Source organism: Pteropus vampyrus, unplaced genomic scaffold (genome assembly GCF_000151845.1).
Source record: "Pteropus vampyrus isolate Shadow unplaced genomic scaffold, Pvam_2.0 Scaffold387, whole genome shotgun sequence".
Classification (NCBI taxonomy): Eukaryota; Metazoa; Chordata; class Mammalia; order Chiroptera; family Pteropodidae; genus Pteropus; species Pteropus vampyrus.
Window position 1 is genome coordinate 1,262,706 of NW_011889168.1, and position 24,026 is coordinate 1,286,731.

General features: G+C 39.1%; 1 long non-coding RNA gene and 1 pseudogene across 1 annotated transcript in view; one reads left to right on the top strand and one right to left on the bottom strand.

Annotated features, from left to right (window-relative positions):
- The window catches only part of LOC105305437, a 28,980-nt gene extending 12,103 nt beyond the window's left edge, over positions 1 to 16,877 (bottom strand). The window contains exon 1 of the long non-coding RNA XR_897088.2: positions 16,742 to 16,877. This is a non-coding gene — a long non-coding RNA (uncharacterized LOC105305437). The remainder of the gene's footprint in view (positions 1 to 16,741) is intronic.
- Positions 16,878 to 22,279: 5,402 nt separating this feature from the next.
- Positions 22,280 to 23,448, top strand: LOC105305465 (annotated as a pseudogene).
- The last annotated feature ends 578 nt before the right edge of the window (positions 23,449 to 24,026 follow it).

Here is a 24,026-nt window from a genome sequence, read left to right on the forward strand (position 1 = left end):
GGGGGGACGGCAAAAAAGGGCAAAGGGATTAAGAAGTACAAATGGATAGTTACAAAATAGACATGGAGTTATAAAGTGTAGCACAAGGAAAATAGTTAATAATTTCATACACATGTAAGAGGGAAGAGGGGTTCTAGATTTAGTGGGGTGATCACTTTGTGAATTAATCACTATTTGATACAATTGAAACTAATATATTGTTGTATGCCAACTATAATTGAAAAAAAATCTCATTGCATTGTGCAATGTAAATACAAGCAACTTATTGTCTATTATATTTCAATAAAGCCAGGGGTAAAAAAAGAAAAAAAAAGTTTAGTTCCAATGTCAGCTTGTGGCTATTAGAGGTGTCTCCAGTTGCCACTTGGTCTTGATTTCCAATTATATTAGTGAAGATGGACTCTTCCAATGAAAAGTATTAGAAAGTTAAAACTCAAACAAGTTTAAGCAAAAACTCTAAGTCATTTGTTCATCTCTGAACCAATTGTGGCCAAAGGGATAAAATGTGCTGATTGTCCAGGCCTGGGTTTCTCAACTATCCCTAGGATGAATTTTACCCCTAAAACTTCACAAGGACTGAGGGAGGACAGAGTTTTCTACTGAAAAAGAAGAAAGATTGGATGCTGGGCAGGCAAATAATAATAATAATAATAATAATAATAATAATAATAATATCAACTACATTACCCTTGTGCTTGAGATTTTTGGCCATACTTCCCTCCCCAGCTCAGAGTCACTTTTAGTGAGTAAGGGAGAATTGATACCAATCACTAGTACAATGATAAACTGTTGATTTCCTCTGTAAGGAAAAGAAAAAACAAAACAGAAGACACTGGAATAAGCTAAAGGCTTAACTTCACCTCAGTAATTTTAAGATTTACCTTTCTATTTGCCTTTTAGCCTATTTTATCTTTCACTTAGTTCCTGTTGTCTCACAAGCTCAATCTCCAGAAGATAACTCGACAACTTACTATAACAAATAATAATTACAAAAGTCTCGTGTGCGTTGATTTAAGGATTACATTTTAAATTTTAAAATGTTGATGGGTTCAATATGATTTATGCCTGGTGAAGATATTAAAAATTAGGAATAGGAGGCAGAGTTATGAGAATCAAGAAGTCTGGCCATGATATGGGGTACTGACTCACAACTAACATAATGAGTTAGTTCCCTTACTATTTGGAGCTAGAATTTTTCACTAGAAAAGAAGGAACTCTATAATTACAGTTATAAACTTGGTTCCAATCTAGGCTTTGCCACTTACTGGTAATTTAGCCTATGACCAAATTACTGAGAAGTAATAAAAATTAACATCTCTTGAGCTCTAACTCTGTACCAAGCACTTACATACATAATCCTTAAGCTTTATAAGAACCTGAGAGGGTATGCTTTACTAAATCCCTCAGTAATCAAGTGCTCTCGGTAGTAAGACATCATCAACTTGATAGCAGCTTTACAGTGTGAACAAATACTTTCAAATACATAGCAATTGTAAGGTACATCTCAATTTCAAACATTAAAGTAAGAAATGAAGATAAAGGGTTCCTTAGAACACAAGAAAAAGGAGTATTATCCCATTTTACATATGAGAACACTGAGGCTTAAGGAGGTTATATCACTTAACTGTCCAAAGTCACACAGCTTATTTCTGGACATGGAGCCAGAAATCTAATCCAAGTCTGTTTAACTGCCACTCACTACACTGCATCTCTAACGTCACCATTTCTTGATTTCCTCGTGTATAAAATGGGGATGGTAATGTCATAGTTCCTTGGTTTCCTCATGTACAAAATGGGTACCTCCCAAGATCATCATGAGAATCAAAAGGTATTTATGAAAACATAAGTGCCTAGAGATAACCAGTGCTAATTATTCTTTTCAATAACAAAGCAATCATAGAAATATATCAGGTAAGTAGAAAAAAAGAAACTAAGGGGTTGAAGATTGACAAAATAGGAACCAGGTAGACTTAATTAAAGTGACTTCTGCCTTGGTCAGGACTTCTCTTAAATATCCTTCTGGGGTAAAGGTCAGTTCCATGGCATAAAAAAATTCATATTATAAATTTGGGCTTCAACTGGTTGTGCTGTAGATGCCAGGTATACCTTAAGTTTGCTCAGATAGCATAGGACTTCCTTTGCCCAGACCCACCCAAATTAAACAATAAGTTGTTTTCCATTACTTGATAAGAATTGATATCTTTATTTAAATGTTTAAACATAGCTAAATGTAAAGTTAAAAAACGATAAAGTCTGAGTCAAAGGTGGTATATATTCTGAATCAATTAGGTGTTATTTCTCTATCCCTTAACTGCTTCCATTCCTAATCCATTTCTTCTTCTGTTCTCATGTTCCATTTTAAAGAGGAAATGCTCATCTACTTAATTCTATGCCAAAAATCTTTCCTTAATATAAGACAAAGCCACTCAGCTGACTCAGTCTTATTATTTGCTGTGATTACTTTCTTTCCCAACCTTCTCCTAACTTGCCTTTATTGTAGTTTTTAATGCTATATTACCAGTATATAGGCTATATAGGTCATAGGTCATAGGCTATATTACCAGTAAGTGGCAAAGCCTAGATTGGAACCAAGTATATAGGTCATAGGCTATATTACCAGTAAGTGGCAAAGGCTAGATTGGAACCAAGTATATAGGTCATAGGCTATATTACCAGTAAGTGGCAAAGCCTAGATTGGAACCAAGTTTTCTTTTGGTCCATTTAAAGTGACTGTTCTTTAAAAGGGGCAGAAAGTAAACTTTTTCATTAGAAAAGCCATACATTGCAGATTGCAACCACACATGTCCCTTATCTTTCAATACTCTGCTCACTCTGGCATGATGAAATTCATAGGGCTTTCTTTATGGTGAGCATCTGCACTAGTTTCCTAAGGCTGCCATAAAAATTCACCACAAAGTAAGTGGCTTACAACAATAGAAATGTACTCTCTCACAGTTCTGGAGGCCGGAAATCTGAAATGAAGGTGTCAGGAGGGCCATGCTCTGTCTGAAGGTTCTCAAGAAGACTCCTTCATTACCTCTTCAGCTTCTGGTGGCTGCCAGCAATCTTTGGCAATCCTTAGCATTCCTTGGCTTGAAGATACATTACTCCAATCTCTTTCTCCATCTTCACATGGCCTTCCTGTGCATTTTCCCTCCGTGTTTCTTTCTTCTCATAATGGTGCTTATCTTTGGATTTGGGGCTCACCCAGTTAATCCAGAATGATCTCATATCAAGATCCTTAATTATATCTGCAAAGACCCTTTTCCCAAATAAAATCACATTCACAGGTACAGAGGACTCAGATATATCTTTTGGGGAGCCACCATTCAATCCACTATATTATCCAATTCAAAGTGATATCACTTTTAAACTGATAACATCTTAAATCCTAATTGTTTCTCCCTTTTTTTTTCTCACTTTTCTATATTTTTGTTATGAGTGTATTTTCCTATGTAATGGAATAAAAGAGGATATTTTAAATATATAATTCTTTAATGTCTCCTAGTTTCCAATATTTGAACATCACTCAGGAGTTACAAAGTTCCTTTTCATTTATATATCACCTTAGATGCTTAGACAGGTCAGACAAACATTAGAGATAAAGAATCTGAGGCTCAAAGACTTGCTCACAATCTCCTCTCACTATAAGCCGGGGCTTCCTGAATTTTTATCTCTTCATTACACATCAAATAACAAAAGGTGATCTTTTTTCATTTTAAATACATATAAAACATGGTCGTCTTGAATATTAATCTTGGTAGAAGCGAGAAACCTCACTAGCATTTAACCTTTAGGACTTAATTAGCTCACTCAATATGATGGCATCTAAAACATATTTTGGAAACCATTTATTTGTAGTCATCTGGTCAAAACATAACCTCTGACCTCCAGCAACTCATTTTTATATTATCTGTCTAGTATAGGAATGGCAAGAGTCAGTGAGTGGTTTTCATGACTATTTCTCTTTCCAAAATTAAGGATGTCTTAGTCCATCAGGTTGCTATGACAAACTATGGTAGGTCCATGGTGGTAAATAGAATGGCTCAGTCCAGTAGGAGAATTTCCCAAAGAGTGCCCACAAAGGCCCACTTTGCAAAATACACAAAAGGTGTGTCTCTCCCTTTTAGAAGGATTATGAATGCTGGAAAGCTGGTATAAAGGCAGAAAGTAAAGGCTATTATCTTCCCATGAACTTTAGCGAAAACAATATACAATCGTTATGAGTAGTGTAACCTTTGGACTGCTCTGGAATGCAATATCCTTTCCAAGTGGGCAAACCCTTGATGGTGTTGATTCAGTTTTGTGTTTGCTTCTAATAATAAAAGAGAAGTGGGAGATTTCTGGTGGCAGGCAGCCAAACCATTCATCTAAAAATTTGATATGTGTGTATGTGTTCACTTTGAATTACATAAGTTATTCCCATTTAATCATTTATATTGACTTTAAAGAAGTAAACAGTACCTATACGAAAAGTTTAATTTATCACACACTACATTCAGAGATTGCTTCAGAAGTCTCCCATTTCAAAGAAAACAGCAATTTGTCTAATCTCAATCAAATCCAGTGTGCATGGAACAGAAGATCACAGATCCAGAGATGAAATAAATAACACCTGCTGGGTCCTTTGAGATGTACATAAATTAAGAGGGGAAAATGTCTTCAGTAAGTACAATGTAATGCACATCTCTGTGTACTATCTGTTCTATGGGCCTCTTTCCCTTTCCCTCTTTCTTTCTCTCTGCACATCTGCAGGCCAAGAGGCTCTATAGACAAGCTACTGGCCTCCATTTCAGGAGTCTACCCATGCATGATGCCATACTCCAGGGTTCTTTAAGGAGAAAAGATGGCCTCCTAAACACAAGGCGTTAGTTATCATCACAACCTGCAACCTAAAGGGATTTTCTATAATGAATATAATCATGCTGAGCAGAAGTTGAACTGCACTGGTTCCCTGGCTCAGGAAAGGTGTCAAGCAGATCAATTGAAACACAGACCCTTATAAGAGAACTGGTGGTGCCTCATCCAACTCTCTTTTCCAGGCCAGTATACCCATTCCCCAGCTTCCAGGAATGGTGGTTGCTGAGAGCTCACAGCTGCCCCCACTTCTCCAGAGAATTGCTCTTGGGCAAATGGAGCCATCTGGCAAGGGAGATTATATTTTACCTCCCAACACCACCCGCAGGGAGCCCAAAGCCAATGACTGACTGGGAAGTACAAAAGGCAGGCCCCTTTGCCTCAAGATGCAACTAATTCTATGGTGCAATCAAGCTGTAGAGGTCCCTGTAGAATCAGCTGAATCTAGTCTCCAGGTGACACTACCTCCTTTCTTAACAGTTTTCCCCTACTCCATCCTTCTTCCCTCACTCCCATTCTCCTGAGAACACTCCTCCAATAAAACACTCACCCAAGAATCCCTGTCTCAGGTTCTGTTTCTAGAATCTTGCTGAAGACACTTCCTTTATGCAGAGAGCAAGAGCAATCCTAGACAGCAGAAATGCTGCCTCTTCACAGCACCCCACCAGAAGGACCTGCAGTCTGACCTCTGACCGCTGACCCAAGTCAGGTTCTCCCTCTTGCTCACCCTTTTGGCAATGAGCCACCAAATAAAACCTCTGTCTATTTAACATCATCCCCAGTCACCACCCCTGTTCAGACTCTCATGACTTCTCAGCTAGGTTAACATTTCTTCCAAACTGGTCTTCCTGACTTTAGGCCTATTCACTGTCTTCTGGTATCTTTCTGAATGAAAAATGAATATGATCATGTTATTTTATCCTCAAACATTCTCATTGGCTACCTTAGTACTCTCAGAGTAGTAATAATTGCCATCCTTTATTATATGCTAAATGATTTACATTCATTATCTTATCCTGTGAAGTAAAACTACAACAAAGTTATAATTATCCTCTTTTACAGGTAAGAACATTGAGTCTCTGGAAGGCTAAAGAATTCATCCAAGGTCACATAGCTTACAGTAAAAGGCTGATCTGGAAAGAGTTCTAGCTGACTCCAAAGCCATGCTCTTAATCTCATCACTATGTTGTCTCTCAATAAATTCAGACTAAATATTTTGGCTTTCAAAGCCCTCTGTGGACAGGACACAGAATTGTTTTTTAAATTTCTCTCTCTCAGTTCATCATACTCATTACCCCAGCCAAACCAGACAACTTGCCATTCCTTCAATACATTTTGAACATTCCTTTCCTGCTCCTGCTGTTTTATCTGGCTAGAAGGCCCTCTGCCCACAGCTCTACCTGTCACACTCTTGTGGCAGACTGCACATTCTCTTCTACAGTGTGAACTTGATCCTCGTCCCATTGAGATGGGGCCCATGCCACCCACCTCTGAATCTGGGCTAGTCATAGTGACTCATTACCAGTAAAATGTGGCATAAGTGATGCTATGTGACATTTAAGGCTAGTTCAGAAAAGTCCACACAACTTCTGCCTGAGACTACTACGCTATAAAGGACATGTATAGGCACTCCAGTTGGCATCCCAGCTGAGCTCTCAGCTGAGTTCCACTGATAGCCAGCATCAATGCTACTCCTGTGAGTGTGCCATCTTGGACATTCAAGCATTTGAGTTTTCAGATGACTGTAGCCCCAGTCACATCTGATCCAAACCATTTAAATGACTCCAAGCAAGAACTGCTCAGCTGAAACCTTCCTAAATTCCTAAACATAAGATTTTTAGCAAACTAAAATGATTGTTTAAGGCCACTAATTTGGGCAGTATTGTATAAATTATTATACAACCATAGTAACTATGATAGCCCTACAATCTTCCAGTGGCCTCATTAAATGCCAATTCTGTAGGAGGCTTCCTACAGAATAGGATTTAATTTCTATTTTTCCAAAATTCTCATAACAATTAGCTTCTCAATTATGTCACTTATTACAGTTGGCCTTATATGACAGTTATTTGTATGCTTGCCTTTTCTCTCTAATCTACACATCTTGAGAGTAGGAAGAATGCAGTATTAATAATTACCGCGGTCCAGCCACGACAGGATCCAGGGGGGCCTGAAGGTGGGCAAGGCGTCGGTGCGGGAGACAGTCGACTACACAACTCAGAGGCGGTGTGACACTGTTCCGTTTTATTGTGATTTGAGTACAACTTTTATACTTTTTATTTTGGCATTTGATTATACTTTGTTGTTAAGGTAGCAGGGAGTTAAATTTCTGTGGTTAGGCGAAGCAGAAAATCTTATAGAGTATATTATTATTAATGTTCATGATTAACTAGTACATTTTTCTCTCAATCATTAGAACAGAACTACCTGATGGAACAATCTAAACTTTTAATTCTTATATCTATTACGTAAGATACAGTTTGATTTAAGTAAAGGTGATAGATAGATGTATTCATAACAGCAAGCATTGGCTTGTGGGCAGACATTGTTCTTCTTTCTGCCTGAAGAAATCTTTTAAATGCTATTTGATTTATGCTATATCTAAAGTTCAAGCTGAACCTTTCTCATAGCTGTTCAAAAGTTTCCTTGGTGCAGTAATGAGGAAAATATTTATAAAAATCAGTTTTACAAAGCTGCTTTCATAAGCTAAGTTTCTGTTCCTTTGTTTTTTAAGCACCAAGGAGATCCTGACCTAGCCAGCCATTCTATGAAACTTAAACTACTATAAGGCACATGAATTCTATCTTTATTCACTATATGTATACTATCTTTATTATAAGCTTCTGTATAAGGCAAAGGAAGATTGGGTAATCTTTTCATACTATTAGCCCCCCTAGGTGGATACCAGAGTTTTCTATTTATCCACTAGTCCACAAAAGGAGGCCCTTCTATAGTAGGCACAGGCTTATGAGTAAATTTCTTATCTTTTACTAATTTTTCTACTAACTGCGTGGGAACAGGAGTATAAACTGGTTCTAGTAATTCAGCTTGTTATAATTTATTCATAATATCTTTAAGAGGCGCGTCAAAAGGAATTTCCCTTAATAATTGTTCAAATAAAGGGTTTACACATTCTGGACACGTCAGGGTGACTAGAGCTGATTCCATATGCGGGGAATTTACTATGTTTTCCTCAGAGCCAATTTTGAGGAAATCCATTTGTATAGCGTTTACACTTACTAGAATTTGTGCTACCCCAATTCCCCCTATTAATAGGATCATTTCTAAGAAACCAATTATCCCTAAACACATGCCACGTCCTCGTTCTTGACGATGCATTCCTTGAAGCCTCTGTCCCCATCTCCGGACTTTGTCACGCAGTAGGGTAGAAAGAGGACACGGCAAATAATCATTAATCTTTATATTCCATAACTACTAACCCACTGCCTAGTACCAAGTAGATCCTTAATAAATATTTGTTATTGTGAACTAAATTAAAGAGATAAGAAATGTCTTATTCTCCACTAATAGAAGAGAATTGCACACCTCTAGGCCTAATAGGATTACAGCATTTTGCTGTACTTCAGACCCAAACAAAAGAGTAAAACTTGCCAATAAAAGAGTAAAAAGCCCCATTAAATAGGAGAGACAGTATAATGTTGTATCGCTGAAAATAGTGGGTTCTGCCAGCCTGGCTAGGAATGTCAGCTCTATCACTTACCTGATCTTGGTAAGCTACTTCTCATTTCAGAATTTCAGTTATCCCCTTTATAAAGTGGATTAATAGTGCCTACCTCTTAGAGTTGTCCCAAGAAGAAAATTAGATAATTTCTATAAAGCACTTTCTCTGGTGCTTCAATAATAAGTCTTTAATAAATGGTAGCTATTTATAGGATAAGTACTGAGTGTAAATTAAAGTTCCAGGGACAACATCAATTTCACAGTTTCATTCTTTTCTACACAATGATTTGTCACATAAATCACCAAGACTCCTTTTAAATATATTCAAAGACTATAAATAATCTTTTGCCAGACCATTTGTCCTGATTTTTGTTTGAAAAATATGGTCACCAAACTCATAGAACAAAGGACCAAAATCTCCTGCCTTTTGTGGGTCAACTCCCGTCTTGTGCTTATCATGAGTGCAGGGACCAAGCCTTAGTCGTTCTTCCATACCACAGCAGATACTCAGAGGAAGGAAAGTATCTTAAACTGGAATTGATTGCCAGCTTCTGTTCTGATAATACTAATCTCAAGTTGTTGCTGTGGTGGCTTGGACTGTAGATGTGCATCCTAGGGACACTAGATAAGGTAAGACCCCAAATGTGGCATTTAGAAGCAAAATGTGGACATTACTAAATGAAGCACAATTCCAGGGCTCACCACTTACACTGCTGTATTCCAGAGGGTGTCATTCATATAGGATACAATGCAATGGTGTCCCCTGGGGTTGTGCAACATGACAGCCTGGATCTCAGTGAACGTTATGTGAATGTTACCCAATCTGCCTTCCATATTGCAGAAGAAAAAGAAGCTAGGAGCACACTCCACCCCAATCTGTATCTCTAAGTTCTCTCAAGTGTAAGTACCAAGAAGTACTTTATTCTGGAAAAGAGGATAAATAATGTGTGCAATGATTATTTTACAAGATGTAAAGACATACTTTCAAACTATTATCTAACTTGAAAGGCTCAAAACAGATCTAGCTTTCATATTTTTCTTAAACAGAGAATACTCTTTTGGCATAAACTTTTCTTTAAAAATGTTCTAATTTTCTTTTCTCAAAAAAGTCCCCCTTCCTCCACCAAAATGAACAAGCAAATAAACTTGTTCAAAACTCTACTCATTATGCAACATCAACATTTATGAGCAGGACAAAGGTAGGGAATGTAATGAAAAAAGATCATTTGAAACTCCCCTCCGCCCCCCGAAACATAATGGTTAAAAAAAAATCCTTGGCTTTGTTCTTAATGTGTGCATTTTTGTTATGTGTGGGGATTCCTTTAGGTGGCCTAGACAATACAAAACCAATGCTGAATCATAAACCTGGACTATACCCAAAAAACCCAGAGGCAATGTGTTCACAGTATGGAATCTGCTAGCACTAGGAGTCTTGGAAGATCTTCTGTTTCAGCTTTTCCATTTCCTTTTTCGTTGTCCTCAATGGAAACAGGAAAACTTCTCACCGTTAAAACTCCTTGCTACATAGGAAGTCAATCTTTCCTCTTGAGTATAGGTCATTGGGTTCCCAAACATTTACCAGAAGAGAAAACCCTGCCACCCACATGCTCTGGCTTTCTTTTTTTGGCCATCTATGCCAGCCCCTGAATGAACTGGGAGACTGAAGCAGTGGGAGGGAAGTATGGGTCTTTGTTAGTGTAAAAGAATTGAAATAGGACAACATGAAGAAGTGAAAAGTAGGGCTGTTGACATTTGAAGACCAGGAGCCTTTCTCCTGGACCTTCTTCTTCTGTACTAAACATACTTCCCTAGTGTTAAGACCTTTCATCATAATCAATGAAAGCTCTCTAATAATAATAACCACAATTCCTGCTACTATTTCAATACCCTTTATAGAATTTCTACCAAGGACCAAACATATTGAACCTTCATAATAATTTTGCATGATAGATTTTACATTACTGTTTTATTGAAAATAAAACTGAGACTCAGAGAGATAAGAGCACAGAGTTCGAAGGCAGTAGAGCTGTGATTGGAATCTCAAGTCTGCTGATCTGAAAGCTCCCAGCAGGCTGCCTCTGGCTTATGCAAATCACACTGTAGCTTAAACCATATACTATCTAAAAGCATTGGTCAATTTTGGACTCAGCAGCAGAATTTCCCTGTGAGTCCCAAATATTTTCCTCCTATCTGAGTATTCCATGCTCCGTCAAGATTTTCAAAAAATAAGATACCAGTCCTGACATCTGTTATATCTTAAAATACACTAACCCTTCCCTTTGCCCAGGGCATTTCCTACCATATAGTTTTCAGCATTCTCTGGCACCCATAGCAAAGTGGAAGGGCCATTGAGTCAGTGGTCACATGGCTATTGAGATAGAAATATAACTTTTAAAGCAGATATGTGTCCCTGTTCCTCTGGAAACAAACAAAAGTATGGACACACTGCACCAAATATACCATCACCAAAATAAGATACAGCATATATTCATTCTTTTAGTAATATTTGGTGAGCAATTAAGATGATAAGATTTTTCCTAATACTTTCTTATATCGCTAGGATGAGTCTAAATTGATATAAACACTATGAAGGACAATAGAGCAATATCTATGAAATCCATAAAAATTACATGTGCACATACCATTTGTCTTGGATGAGCTTCCATAGAAACAGAGGCTGAGACAGGGATTCTTGTACAGATGACTTATTGAGGGAATGTTCTCAGGAGAAACCTGCCAGGGAGTAAGAGAAGCAGGGTGGCAGGAGAAGGAGCTAGAACAAGATGTGGCTTCAGATTAGTCCAGGCTCAGCCTGATCCCACAAGGAGCTCTTGAGTGAAAATTGCATGGCAGAGGTTGTCCTGCCCAGAGACAAGGAGGCTTGGCTGTTATACCCACACATCTGTCAGTCATTGGCCAAGGGCTGTCCCCAGAAGGGTGTGTAACTTCCATGACATCTGTGGGCCAGGCAGCAATTGTCAGTTAACAGCAGTTTGCCAGAAAAGAAAGCAGGTGTGAGTTTTTAGCAGCCAATATCTGCGGTGGCTAGGGAATGTCTATGCCAGTCCCATAAAAGGGATCTGGGCCAGGCACCAGCAACACCTGCCATCGGTTGACCCAGCAATTCCATATCTAGTAATGTATCCTCACATACATTTGCAAACATGCAAAGTGATTCACGTACAAGTTTATTCACTGCAACATTGTTTATAATTGGAAAAGTCCCATCCTTAAGTGACTGTTTAATTACAAGATGGTACACATCCATACAATGGAATATTGCATAGATATGGGAAAAATAAGAGTAAAGAAACTTTCCATGTATAGATATGGAATGACTTCAAATACATATTTTTACCTGAACAAAGCAAGGTGCAGAATATAATATGTATAGTATGCTACCATAAGTTTTCTTTAAGAACATATATATGTATTTGTTTATAAATGCTTAAATTAACCCTGAAAGAACAGACTGGGAACACTTTGGTTGAAAGAGTGGGAAGGTAAGTTTTCAGTGTGTATCACTTTGTACCTTCTGAATTTTATACCACATAAATATATTACCTATTCAAATGAAATGAATGAGGATGGATGGATGGATGGATGGATGGATGAATGGATGAATGAATGGATGGACAGATAGATAGGTGATAGATAGATGATAGATAGATAGATAGATAGATAGATAGATAGATAGATAGATAGATAATAGATAGGTAGATAGATAGATGATAGATGTTAGAGACAGACAGAGAGAGATGATAGATGATAGATTAGATGATAGATAGATGATAGATTGATAGATAGATAGACTGATTGATTATCTCTGAGACTCAGCCAGAAGTTTCTGCCACTCCTTTGATAACCAAAAGAGGCAGAACCAAAAGAACATTTTAAAATCCAATTATTTTCCTATTCAGAAGTAACTTTCTTCCTGACGATTGCTAATATAGAATATAGTCTCTGTACTTGTAATTTCTAGTTTAACCAATAGCCTCTTACTTTCTGACATATTTCAGGTCCTCTACCCATCCTTATTAGTCATACCTCCCCGTGAAATTTGATTTCTTTATCAAGATGAAGTCAATGAACTATTACAACTACAACAGGCTCTCTTTGAAATCTGAGCCAACATGTAGTACCAAGCTATAAATGATAATTTTTATCATTGAAAAATGTATTGGAGTGCTAATTTTATCAATCAGAAGCTAACTGATGTTTCAAGACAAAATGGCTCTGTGGCTAAATAAATTTAGGCTAAATTTAGGCTACATTTCTGCACTGCAGGATTTATCAGAGCCTTTAATATTACAATGTGCATTTTGAATCTCCTAAGATGCAGAATTCTCTCTGAAACTACTTGACTACAGAATTTATCATCTATCTATCTATCTACCTATCTATTATCTATCTATCTATCTATCAGCTAAGCAGTTCTTGTTTGGGCTCTCTTGAAGACTGCAGTCATCTGAAGGTTCAACTGAATGGGACGTCTGAAATGGCTCACTCACATGGCTGGCATTTTGGCTGGTGGCTGGGAATTTAGTTCAGCTGTCAACCAGAGTTACCTCCACTTGTCCTCAACAGCATGAGGGGCTCAGAGTAGTTGGATTTCTTACATGGCACCTGGCTTCCCCCACAGCAAATGTCCCAAGAGAACCAAGCAGAAGCTGCATGGCTTTCTATGAACTTGCCTCAAAAGTTATGTGGATTGCTTTGCAGATTCTATTGATTACAAATGAGTCACTAATGTCAGCTCAGATTCAGGTGGAGAAGTCATAGAACCCACCTGGGAAGGGTGTCAAAAAATTTGCGCACATTTTTTAAACTGCCACAATTCATTATTGCTTTGATTATACAGATAGCATCCCCAAAATACATTTGACCAAGAACAATTGAATCTATGCTGCTGAAAAGACAAAGTGATACTGTATGCATTTCAGCCTCAAATACAGAGTTTACTCAAGTACTTGGAGGATGCTGTATAAACATGCTTTGCCATTTAATCAAAGGCAAAGCTGGTTTCTGCATGAACCTGCTCTGGACCATGAATCATGTTTGTTATAGAATCATGCCATGTGTTAGCTGCATGTTCCACTGACTTATTTTTTTAATTGACAAATAAAGCTGGTTTCAAGATTAATTACAGAATATAACAAAGAAAGAGTTGTCAAGTGTTCTGTGTCTGTCTATTTGATAACCATACTATTTATGGTAACTATGGAGAAACTGTAGAATTTCTGATCAATTAATCTCACCATGATTCTGAGTATTGAACTGTGCATTCTTTTTGAAACTATCTTGAGGGAATGAAATAATGCTCTATGGTTTACTTTGACAAAAAGAATGAAAAATCCATTAATCTTTAGTATAGGAACTTTGACTTCTCTGTTTAGACCATCAATATTACTTTAGTCTTTCAATAATATTTGTCTATAGAAGTAAAATTGAACATCCAAATAAAAGAAAATGCTGACTTCCTTTACCATTCAACTAAAGGCAGAAAATAACAAAAGGATTTTATTTCATCAGGACAATGAATCAAAAATGAGGACCCCCTACACTTAAGCATATTATGAGATTCCCTGTCAGCAAGACTGAGAATTATATAACCACCACAAGTATCTTCTCCCAAGTTCAGTAAAATGACATTAACAGCAAAAGCTCAGAGTATGTGAGTAATGCATGATTAACACATCTGGAAAATCATGTGGTTAAGACAAGTAAATCTTTCACAACTTTTTAATGTACAAGAAAGATTTTACATATGCAGTGCAGGGAGAAGAGTAAAATAGGCTGAATGAAGAAGAGGTTTGAAAAAGATGGCATAATTTTTAAGTGGAAGGGAGGCATGGGTCTTTGTCCCAGATCTTTGTGCATTCGTTTAGGCAAATTGGTCAAGGATATAGAAGCAAAAGTGATTCTGTCTCCTCCACCCAAGCTGGGTATAAAGATACCTCACAGACCAGCAATGAACAGGTAAACTAGAGCAGTAAAGTGCATCCTCAATGGCAGGTGACACAAAAATCAGGTGGCAGAACCAATGAGAGATGGCTCGAGACTGGAGGGAAGGCTGGCTTGTTGAGAAAAGTTTATGTTATGAGAAAAACTAACTCTGATGAAACACTGGGCATGGCCTTCTCAATCAGAGGCCAGTGTATAAGGGGCTCATGTCACTTTACTAAGAGTGGTCCAGCTCCACAATCTTTCACGTTTTTCTTGCTATTGATGAGTCTATAGGAGACACTATCTGGACCATGTTTAAGATTCAGTCTATCTTAAAACTGGAAAGGACCTGCAAAATCATTTGGTTCAGCCATTTTTTGCTTTGGGAAAAGTCCTCTGGCTCTCAACACATGACAATTTTCTCATTTTCAAAGGAACTTTGGTTCAACTGTCAACTTTGCATGGTTACCACCCACTTCTAAGGTCTCCTTTCCAAATTCTATTTTCTCAGAGTTCTCTGTGAACTCCACACTCTTAGAATTGTTAATGATTTCCCACTTGGCAGTCATTGTGGCCAAATACCACAACTTCTCGAACTTCTCCTCAAGTTCTCACTTTGCTGCTAGAGAGAAAGTTGGTTGGGTCATTTCTAAACACTTGAGAATTGTGGTAATTTCCTGGAAAACTTCTGAGTACCACCTGCTCCATCCAGTGCTTCATGCTAGAAAGAAGCATCAGTGACTATTTCTCCAACCATCTAGCAACAGCCTTCAAACCCCCACTCCTCTGGCTTCCCCACATCGTATAAGCCCTTAAGCCCTTAGTTTCCTGCAATACACAGAGTGGCTCTGTTTTCCTGACCTAATCCTGTCTTACTGAAAAAGTTTGCTTGTATTGAGAGATGCCTAAGTTCTCCCACTGCACAGTAAGAGCCAAGATTGCTACTCCAAAGCAGGAGTTCTGGGAGCAGGAATTCCCAGAGTGTGGAGTGCAGTAGTGCTTGGCACGGGAATCACAAACACACTGGACCAAGTGTGTTTTTGCTTAAGCAAAAAATATATGGAAGAGGTATTATAAGAATACCGAGGTGTGTCCTAGAACTGAAAGAAGAGTTATACAATCAGACTTCAGGAAGGGCAGAGAACAGGACTTGAGAAAAATGGGCAAATCATGATTTCCTCTCTCTTCATCTTTAGGTTCTGTTTCTTTCTGCATTTCTCCTTTGTTCTTCTCTTTCTCTGCAGGAAGATTTTCTCTGTCTCCCAAACAAATGGAAGCAAAGATTCTAGATTAGTTCGTACAAAAGAAGAAGGTAGAGATAGGAAGAGGGCCATTCCCCTGCACCAAACCTCTATTGGCGTCAAGTTCACAAAAATTTGAATGTAGTCTGTGCACACAAAGACCGAAGCCTCAGCCTGGAAAGAAGGCATGCCTGGGGACCCATTGAGAGGGAAGTCTGAGCGGGTACAGAATCATATTCCAAGAGGTACCAAAGGTTCATTGTGGAAGTGGTGGATTCGCTTTTCACATTGACAACCAATGGTTCTTCAATAGGACATGGAATGGGAAACCCAGGAAATAGAAGGCGTTCATGCTCCTTGTATTCAATTTCCTGCTACTAAAGGGGGGCTGAATTGAGGCAACTGGCAATTAGCTCAACATAAAAAGTCAGAATGTAAATGAAAATAAAACAAAGAAAAAGGAAGACAAGGAGAAAGGAAAAGATACTCCAAATGAAAGTGCAAACAAAAATTCTAGTATTCATGAAGAAATCTCATCTAAGGAAAAAACATCTAATAAAGAATCTGAGCTAGATTGGTCAAGATGGCATAGAAAGTAGAGGCTGTGCATGCCTCCTCTCACAACCACACCAAAACTACAGAGCTACCAGCACACGGAGTCACCTGAGGTCTGGCTGAACAGAAGCCCTATAACTAGGGACAAAAATAACAGGACAACTCAAATCAGTAGGAGGAGTGGAGACACAAAATGGCCTGGTCCCACAACTGCATATGGTGATAGAGAATCAGGAGAGATATCTTGGCTGCAGAGCCCCCTCCCCAACCTGAGGAGCAAAGGGTCCCAGCCCCACACTGTGCTCCCCAGCCCAGGGTTCCAGCACCAGGAAGTGAAGTCCCCACAACCTTTGGCTGTGAAAACAAGCAGAGATTGTGGATGACTGAGATAGAGGGCTGCAGGAATCGCAGACATTCCTCTTAAAGGGCCCATGCCCGGCCTTACTCACTGATGGACTCACTCGCTCTGAGCTCCAATGCTGGAGCAGCTGCTCACAGGCGCCAGGGACATACGAGGAGACGCTGAGTTGTCAGGCTTCAGGATGAGGGCTGGAGGGGCAGCTTTCTCCTGGACAGAAGTGCTGACAGTATCCATTGTTTCTTGACTGATTCCTCCCCCTTCCCTGCCTGTGGAGGCAGACACAGCCGTATCTGATTCACCATCAACCTGAATAACACAGGTCGCTCTGCCCAGGTGATTCCCTGAGTCTCTGCCTCTCCCAACTTGTGGGTGTACCCAAGCCTCTTCCAGTGGTTTATTCCATACAAATGTCTGTCTTTTATTTTATTTTATTATTAGTTTCAAGTATACAGTATATTGGTTAGACATTTACATAGTTTATAAAATGATTCCGCTGATTACTTTATCTTCCCTCTGGCTCTACGCATAGCCATTACATTACTGATGAGTGCATTCCCTATGCCATACTCCCCATCCCCGTGACCATCTATCAACTACTAATTTGTACTTCTTTAAGCCTTCACCCCTTTCTCCCAGCCCAACACCCCTCCCCGCTGTCTGTCACCAGATTGTCCTCTATATTTGTGAGTCTGTTTTGATTAGTTTATTCTTTTAATTCCTTAGATTCCACATATAAGTGAAATCATGTGGTATTTATTTTTCTCTGTCTGACTTATTTCACTCAGCATAATAACCTCCAGGTCCATCTATGTCGTTGCGAATAGTAGGATTTCATTTTTTCTTTTATGCCTCAGTAATAATCCACTGTATATATGAAGCGTAACTTCTTTAGACAATTGTCTGTTAATGGGCATTTAGCTTGCTTCCATATCTTAGTTATTGTGAATAGTGCCGCCATGAACCTAAGGATGCATAGATCTTTACAAATTATTGTTCTGATTTTCTTTGGATAAATACCCAGAAGTGCAATTACTGGGTCAAAAGGTAGATCCAATTTTAATTTTCTGAGGAATCTCCAGACTATTTTCCACAGTGGCTGTACCAATTTGCAATCCCACCAACAGTGTCTGAGGGTTCCAGTTTCTCCTCATCCTCGCCAACACTTGTTGTTCTTTGATTTATTGATGATAGCCAACAAATGGCTTGTCTTTGGCTCCTGCTGCAGACACTCCTAAAATCTCTCAAAGGCCCACAAAACCCAAAGAAGCGGCATCTGGCCATGGCATGCCCTGTACCTCTTGCTGAGCAGCTCCAAGCCCTGCACTACTAGCAACTGGACTTGATTTCTAACTTGGCCCTTCAAGGCTCCAGCACAGGTGGCAGCAATCTGTGGATTGCTTGGTGACTCCTTCCAGGTGGCTCTGGAAGTACACAGGCTGCAACTGAACTTGGCTTCCAGCTGGACCCCTCCCAGGACTGTGCCTCTGGGTCCCACAGGACACCTACTACATAAATCCACTCTACTAAGACCAGGAGACTTAAGAGACCTACCTAATATATAGAAACAGACACAGGGAGGAAGCCAAAATGGGGAGACAAAGAAGCATGTCTCATATGAAAGAACAGAACAAAGCTCCAGAATAAGAACTCACCAAAATGGAAGTAGCAATCTACCAGATGCAGAGTTCAAAATACTGGTTATAAGGATGCTCAATGAACTTAGGGAAAGAGTAGATGAACTCAGTGAAAACTTTAACAAGGAGATAGAAAACATAAAAATGGACATGGAAAACATTAAAGGGGACCAGTCAGAAATGAAGAATACAGTATCTGACATGAAAAGTACATTAGAGGGAATCAACAGAGTGGATGAAGCAGAGGATTGAATCAGTGATATAGAGGATGGGATAGCGGGGGACACCCAATCAGAAGAGCAACAGGAAAAAAATCCAAAAAAAAATGAAGATAGTTTAAGGAGCCTCTGGAACATCAAGCTTAACAACATTTGCATCATAGGGGTTCCAGTAGGTGAAGAGAGAAAGCAAATTTTTGAAAACCTATTTGAAGAAATAATGACAGAAAGCTTCCCTAACTTGGTAGAGGAAATAGACATACAACCCCAGGAAGTTCAGAGTCCCAAACAAGATGAACCCAAAGAGGCCCACACCAAGACACATCATTGTTAAAATGCCAAAGGTTAAAGACAAAGAGAGAATCTTAAAAGCAGCAAGAGAAAAGCAATTAGTTATCTACAAAGGAGCTCCCATAAGACTGGCTGCCGATTTCTCAACAGAAACTTTTCAAGACAGAAGGGCTTAGCACAAAATATTTAACATGATGAAAACCCAGGATCTACAATCTAAATTACTCTACCCAGCAAACCTATCATTTAGAATCAAAGGACAGATAAAGAGCTTCCCAGACAAGAAAAAGCTAAAAGTTCAACACCACCAAGCCAGTATTATAGGAAATGTTGGAGGGACTTCTTTAAGAAGAAGAAAAAAATATGTATCAAAAATATGAATAAAGAATGGCATTAACTACATATCTATCAACAAGTACTTCACATGAAAAAGAATTAAATGCTCCAGTCAAAAGATAGGGTGGCTGAATGGATAAGAAAACAAGACCCTTACATAGGCTTCCTACAAGAGACTCACTTCAGATTAAAAGACACATACAAACTCAAAGTAAAGGGATGGAAAAAGATATTTCATGATGGACTTAAAGAGTATTGTGTTGAGTGGAGTAAATCAGATAGAGGAAGACAAATGTCATATGATTTCACATATATGTGGAATCTAAAGAACAAAATAAACAACAACAAAACAGAAACAAACTCATAGGTACAGCAGACATTTTGAGAGTTACCAGATTAGGGAGAGAGGCAGGAGATGGTGGGAAAAGGGGAAGGGATTAAGAAGTACAAATCTGTAGTTACAAAATAGTCATGGAGGTATAAAGTATAGCATAAGAAATATCATCAATAACATTGCAATAGCTATGTATGGTGTCAGAGGGACACTAGATTTATTGGGAGGATTGCTTTTTGAATTATACAGATATCTAATCACTATGCTGTACACCTGAAACTAATATAATATTGTATGCCAACTGTAAGTGAAAAATAAAAAATATTGTTAAAAAATAAAATAATAAAGAATCTGATATGAACTCAATACAGGTGAAGTCAATATTATGAACAGAAAAAATCTTTAAAATAATTTTGTTTGGGATGCTCAAGAGATCAGTGAAATTATAACACCTATTAAGAGGGTAGGGCTCCTTCCCCCAACTCCTTGGGTTTCTGACCACTTTTCTCTCCTCCGGGAGCTGGGCTCAGTGACTGCTTTCCATTGTGCTCCAGATGTACTCTCGTCTGTTAAGACTTTTTGTGAAAGTTCTGTTCTCCTGTTCTCCCACAGTTGTAAGTGCTTGCTTACTCACTCTCTCTCTCTCTCTCTCTCTCTCTCTCTCTCTCTCTCTCTTTCTTTCTATTAATATACTTTATTTTTTAGAGCAGTTTTAGGTTTACAGACAAACCAAACAGAAAGTACAGAGGGTTCTCAAATGTCCCTTTTCTCCTACCAACCCACAGTTTCTCCTATTATTTTCATCTTGTTTTAGTTTGGTACATTTGTTACAATTGATAAATCAATACTGAGACATAATTATTAACTAAAGTCTATAGTTTACATTAGGGTTCACTCTTGGTGTTATATATGCTACAGGTTTTAAAAAATGTAATGACATGTATCCATCATTACTGTATCATACAGGATAGTTTCACTGCCCTAAAAATCCTCTGTGCTCCACCTATTCATCCCTCTCTCCTCCTCAACCCATCAACCACCAATCTTTTTACTGTCTCCATAGTTTCGCCTTTTCCAGAACAACATATAGTTGGAATCACACAGTGTATAGCCTTTTCACAATTGTTTTATTCACTTAGCATCATGCATTTAAGTTTCTTCCATGTTTTTTCATGGCTTTATAGCTCATTTCTTTTTAGCACTGAATAATACTCCATTGTTGGAATGTGCCACAATTTATCCATTTACCTACAGAAGGACATCTTGTTTGCTTCCAAGTTTTGGCAATTATGAATAAAGCTGCTACAAACATTCATATGCAGGCTTTTGTGTGGACATAAGTTTTCAATTCCTTTGAAAGTGTGATTGCTGGTGGTTTGGTAAGAATATGTTCAGTTTTGTAAGAAACGCTCAACTGTCTTCGAGAGTGGCTGTACCATTTTGCATTTCTACCAACAATGCATGAGACTTCCCATTGCTCCACATCCTCACCAGCATCTCGTGCTGCCAGTGTTCTGGATTTTGACCATACTAATAGGTGTGCAGTGATATCTCACTGTTGTTTTTATTTGCAATTTCCTAATGACATATGATGCTGAGCATCTATTCATATGCTTATCTGCCATCTGTATATCTTCTCTGGTGAGCTATCTGTTCAGTTCTTTCATTCATTTTTAAATTAGGCTGTTTGTTTTCTTATCATCAAGTTTTTGATGAATGCCTTTATTTAATAACATATTTTAGAAAAGCCAGATCTCCAGGTTCTCCCAGGGCATTAACTACAAGCCACCCTGCTGTCCTTTAAGATATTTTACAGACCTTAAGCTGAGGTTTTCCCTCTTTCCTGACTCTCAAGGGAACTTTTTGATTTGTAGACATGGACCATAGAACTGCATGGGCCACCATTGGTAGACTTACTTCAGGGCCTAGTTGCTACCTACAGCTGCAGCCAGTGCATCTGGCCCATCCTGCCAGCAAGGGAACATTTGTAGCCCACAGTGCTATCACACTTGTGACAAATAAAACAAACATTAATAACTGCCAAGATTTATTTACAGTCATGTCAGAACACCACCTCCCCAAGATCTAGTTCACCTCTCTCCCAGACCTTCTGAATCCCACATTTTTTTTTACAATTGATAAGGGATTGAATAACACTCAAGGTTTATTAAATATGAAGCACCCTTAAGATTGAGGCAGATTTTACAAAGCAGCTTTATTTTCTAAAGGCTAAAAATTGTTTTGTATTGAATATCCAAACTCTGTTTCATTCTGTCATCTATTCAGTTGGCAGAGCCAAAAAGGAAGAAAATTAGAGTCATTAAATACAGAAAATGTGAATCTCACATTTTTAAAGAGATCCAGAAATACAGGTGAGTGGAGGTTGGGAGAGCAGAACAGCATTGAGATTCTAAGCCGGCTGCAGCAACTGTTCAGATTACCCTCACTCCTTTGACCTACATGGTGAGCACTGCCTAGTGTTCTTTTACACACAGCTTATGAAGAGTGTGCAGGAAAAAGTGGCAGGTCTTCGACCTGAAACAAGGGTGGAAAGAATCATAGAAAAGACTGAATATGGGATTTGATTGGTACGGGGGTTAAGTATTATGCATCTGATTCTTCTGTCAACTGGTTTTGACTTGAAGCATCTGATGAGCTTGTTCTTGCTTCTCTGATCTCAAAGCATGGAGGATTTTACATTCACTTGAGAACACTGCAGTTATGACAAACATCAAAATCTGACAATAACTTCATTAAAGGAAATAAGAAAAATTATCAAAGAAGAAGTTGAAGGAAGCTGGTGAGAAGAGAACAAAAGAAAAAAGATGACACTTTCAACATGGAGAAGAAATGAACAGAGCTCAGGTTTTCCCAAACTGGCTTCACAGCTCTTGGTGTTGGTAAGAAGAAGAATAAGTGCTCTTAGGGCTCTAAGTGACCTGGGATGTTAATGAAATTTCAGAAAGAAAAATAGGCCCAGGAAAAACAGGCACAAGGAGCATAAGCCTATGGGAATGTGGGACCACCTCTTACTCTTGCTTCAACCTTCTGCTCTGCTTCTGAGAACAGCTTGCTTCACAAGGTCACTGCCATGGTCTCTGACTGATTTGGACCTGAAGCAGCTGCTCAGTGAGTCTCCAAAAAGAAGACCCTTCCATGATATGGATGATATAAAAGATTCCTGTGTGGTGGGACTGGACCAGGAATTCAGACAGTTCTATTCCATTCCTGAAAGCCGGCCAGTGCCCCCTGGAGATGCGCCTTGATGAGCTGGTTCAGGCTGAGGGAGAGTGTGAACAGAATTCTCCACCCAGGACATTAGTGGCATACTTTTGGGCATGGAGGTACAAATCTGGAAGCTGAGCAGCCAGGCATGTTCTGAGGTACATGGTCATCTGATTTCATTCTTGCCCTGCAGCAAGGATTCTCTGGTCATATTTGCTCAAAATTTTCATCTCTGGGAGCTGGGAGGTCATACATCTGAAGGAGCTTCTATAGAAACTTCAGCTATTGGCAGGGCACTGCAAGAGCAGATGGCCAAGTATCAGGAGGAATGCCAGGCACACACGCACAAGTAAAGATTGCAGAGATGCTGGAAGAGGAGAAAAACAAGGAGCCAAGAGAACAGATATGTTCTGGTGAGGAAGAGGGAAAGGGGAGCAGAGCCTGTAAGAAATTGCAATGGAATTCTGAAATCAGGGAGATGCTGTCAGGTGGTGAAGATGAAACCGGAAGGCTGTGATCTGGAAAGAAACAAGAACCAGAGTGGAGAGGACTGCATAAAAGCTTTTCTGGATACTGAAGTCCAAACTCTCTGGCTCAAAGACTGAGTGCAGACCAGGTCTCTGTGTAAGGAGAGCAGATCACACTGTAGGTCCCTGACATAGATACTGACCAAGAAGAAAGGAATGGCTCCTTCAAAGTCAAGGTGAAGGAATCACAGACTAAGCCTCGTAAAAAGTTCTTATCCTATCAGCCCAAATTGGCAGCTTGATTGCTTTTCGTAAGTCACAAGTTTTTATGCACTAAAGTAAAAAAGGGAATTTTTCCAAAGCCCAATTCTCTGGACCATCACTCTCTAGCTCTCTAAAATCATTCCCTCAGTAATCTGGCCAAACAGACAGTGGCACTGGAGCAGTCTGAGAAGAAAAATCCCAAGAGTTCTGGGTACAAAGAGCTCTCCTGCTAGGTCTCTAAAGCAACGCTTTTCAGAAGAACAACAGTCTAAATTGAGACACCTCAGAGTCCACACCAAGTCAGTCTTGTATCCAGTCATTGAAGAGTACAAGGGCATCACTCCCATACCCCACCTAGTTCCATTTGGCAACAACCCCTCAAAAATGAAATCTTCCTCAATGTCCATTGATCCACGGCAGCCTCTTCAGGAGGCACTTCAGAACCCGACACAGTTCTCATAAAAATCAAGCCTCATTCTCCACTTCCCTGAGTCACATGGCAAAATGACATTCTGGACTCTTCAGGGCTATCTTACAAGGCTCCCCTTGCTGGCTCTAGCTCCCAACACCACATTGCTTCTAGGAGCTCTGCGCTGAAGGAACAGCAACACAGAGC